Source organism: Notothenia coriiceps, unplaced genomic scaffold (assembly GCF_000735185.1).
Source record: "Notothenia coriiceps isolate Sejong01 unplaced genomic scaffold, NC01 NC01_scaffold00003102, whole genome shotgun sequence".
Lineage (NCBI taxonomy): Eukaryota > Metazoa > Chordata > Actinopteri > Perciformes > Nototheniidae > Notothenia > Notothenia coriiceps.
Window position 1 is genome coordinate 23,043 of NW_011335803.1, and position 3,234 is coordinate 26,276.

The 3,234-nt window shown below is 40.2% G+C and overlaps 1 protein-coding gene across 1 annotated transcript in view; it reads right to left on the minus strand.

The window, feature by feature from the left end:
• Positions 1-1,459, minus strand: part of LOC104941081 (protein NDRG2-like) — a 22,207-nt gene extending 20,748 nt beyond the window's left edge. The window contains exon 1 of the mRNA XM_010766123.1: positions 1,037-1,459. The gene's annotated coding sequence lies outside the window, so the exon portion shown is untranslated. The remainder of the gene's footprint in view (positions 1-1,036) is intronic.
• Between the last annotated feature and the right edge of the window lie 1,775 nt (positions 1,460-3,234).

Below are 3,234 nucleotides of genomic sequence, written 5' to 3' on the forward strand. Positions count from 1 at the left end.
TCGGTCGGTCGGTCGGTCGGTCGGTCGGTCGTCGTCGTCGTGTCGTGTGTGTGTGTGTGTGTGTGTGTGTGTGTGTGTGTGTGTGTGTGTGTGTGTGTCCTTGGTCTGGAACGAATCACTGAAGAAAAACAGGCTTTAATATATTCCATAAGGGAGTCTTCCGAAACGGATCATTTGAGGACTTGCATGATTTTTTATTTAATTTTTCCCCAGTTTAAAAAATATAAAAATAAGAAACCAAGGCACCACAGACCCAATGAACGCACACAGAGACACACCTCCATTTGACATTGACATATTTTATATCCCCTCCTCTGGCATGCCAAGAGCCACAACACCGCTTTCGACCCCCCTCAGACAGCCCTATTCTGACCCCCTCTTTCTCTTGAAAAAGAGACAAAGGCAACCTTTTCTTTCGCAATAACAATATGTATTTAACCATGAAATACCACAAACACCAGAAAAGAAGAGCAATGCTGGTGATGCTGGTGGGTAAAATGCAAGACTGGGATGTATAGAGGGGTTAATGCGCCAGTATGTCAATATTGCCCCAAATTCTGCATGCATGCCATTGAGATGTCATGCCTGGCTCCGTTATTATAGGGGGGGGCGGGGGGAGGTGGGGAGAGGAACAAAGAACTGACGGCTGTGCCACATGTGCGTCTCAATAACACGCACTCTCCCAATCACACATGCACTATTATAAGGATCCCATGCATGCAAAATGCCATTTAAATAGTCCTTCTTTGAATTGGCGCTTGTAAACACATTTAAATATTAATGTCTTGCAGAGTTGGCTGTTTTTCTGGTCGATATCAGCGTGTTTTTTTTATTCAATAAAGGGGGAAAACCTAGGGGAGGGGGATACATTGGGTGTGCATAATGCATTATTAAACAGATGGTTCCACGTTGCATCCCTGCACAATAAACATTTGTGCCTGTCCCTTGTTGCACGACTGCACAGGCTACTCCCTGACTTAAACTAAAACATTTTTTTATAATCCTACTAGAAAAAACAGCAACGGGTTAAACTCACCTTTAATCAGCAGATAGGAAACAAAAAAATCTCCACACAAAAGCAAGGATTTCTTAAGTCTGGTTCTCCACTTGTCTTCTTGCTCTCTTCCCAACCTGTTCCTCCAATTTCCCCGCTAGTCTCTTGTTATTTCACTTTTTCCTTCAACCTCCTGTATTCTCCACTGTGCCTTGTTCCTCAGTTTCCCCTGTGTTGTTTTTTTTTTTTTATCCTTTTCCAGCAGGAGGAAAATTCAGCACACAGAAAAACAATATATGCAGCGGTCAATCAAAAGGCAAGATGTAGCGGTGTTTTAGGGGTGTTGGGAAAAGTTGTCCTGAAATAAAACAAAAAACACCTACGATATAAATGTGTTATTTGATTCAAAATAAGTGAAGAGCAGTATTTGTTAATCTTGTGGCAGCTCCGGTTTGGACCCGACTAAATGCATGTCAAATATCGGGAGATAATTGCGTGTTTATCTGTCTGGCTCCCCCCTCCATCTAGGAGTCACATTGGTACAGTCCACCCTTGTTGAGCTTGTGAAACTGAGCCAAACGCGCGAGCATTCCCGCCTGGGCTCGAGCCAGCGGGTTCGACTCCAGGTGTGTTTGTTTACACATGAAGTCAGAAATGGGTCATGAAGCAGGAGAATGCATGTTTTTGGATTTTAGAAGGTCCAAAAATAAAGACAAACATTGAGGACATGTCTGGTGGTCTGAACATGGGCTCTGAGTCTCTGAAGGGGGCGTTGTAGTTCCCAATGTTCCCTGAAAGAGTTTACCACTGGGTATATTTCATTAAAAAAAAAGGAAATTACATTAATTTCCCTGATTACATCATGTAAATAAAACTGTTTCACTGCCATGTGGAGAAAGCAGGAGTACAACTGCAAGACGTGGAGTGATATCCATATATACAAATAAAATAATAATAATAATTTCTACATTTTACCAAATACTTTAGAGTGACTACAGTGTGCATTAATTTCATTATGGTTGTTACCATTCAAACTAGTCTGTAAAATGTTGGAACATCCTAACCACGACTTTCTGAGCACTGTAAATGTCACCTATACATTTCAGTGCCACATCGCAGCTTAACTGTACACCCAAAAAGCATCGCAAAATGACACCATGGTGGTCCCATGGTTTTAGTAGTGACTGCATGTGAACACAATGTTGGATTTTAATTCAGATTGCCTATACCGATTAAAAATGTATCAAATGACAAAAAAGCAATAGTTCCACAAAGAACCTGCAGTGTTTGGGAAGTTTGTCCAGATTGTATGCCAGCATTGGTTCTTGTTCTTGCATGTAAATACATATACCTGAAGCCCAAGATATCAGTTTAATTACAATAAATAATTGTTTTCTAAATAGAAATAACTATAAAATGTTTTTTATTGGAGTTGTGGACATTTTGTTTGATACGCTTCGACTTTAACCAAAGTTTAAACACATTTTAACTTGAGCTTGGCACTTACAATTTAACAGCTTACTTAAACGTGGCTTAACAGCTATGATAAAAAAGGTCTATGTGATACACTGTCTGGAATACTTAGACAAAGTGATGTTGTAAAATGTTATGACACATATAAGAATTTGAATTTGTGTAAAAATACTTCTCTTTCTCTTCTGCAGCCCACTCAGCCTTTGATAGTATTTCTTCCTCCACTTAAACCAGTGATCTTGCATCACTCGGTTTCTTTAGCTGAGATAAATAATGAGCCCTTTCATAGGAAGCAAGAGAGGGAAAAATAAACATGACACATGTAATCCCAGCTGAATCTGTACTGCCCTGTACGCAGAGCATGAGAAGCAGAACATCAGCTCTGGTTATGTAAGTCTCCCCAAATGACACACACAGACTTTCATTTGTATTGCCATTTGGAATGCAACTCTTTTCTAAATGCTACAACTAATAATGGCATTCTACATTTTCCAGCTATGTTCAGTGCAAGAGAATCCAGTTTTGGCAGAGGTTGGATTCGGAATAAATTATCTGCATTATAGTCGGCGGTTAATAATCCCTCTGGGGACCGAAATTAACCGCCTTACATAACGATCCTTCAGCCCGCACCTCTGTCATGCAGTGGTGAGCCAGATATTTGTTCCATTAGAGCACACTGTTTAAACTCGATGAGTACAAATTAAAACTAAAAGTACACATACCAACACACTTCACTGGATAACAAAAATGAATGATACTCTCAAAGT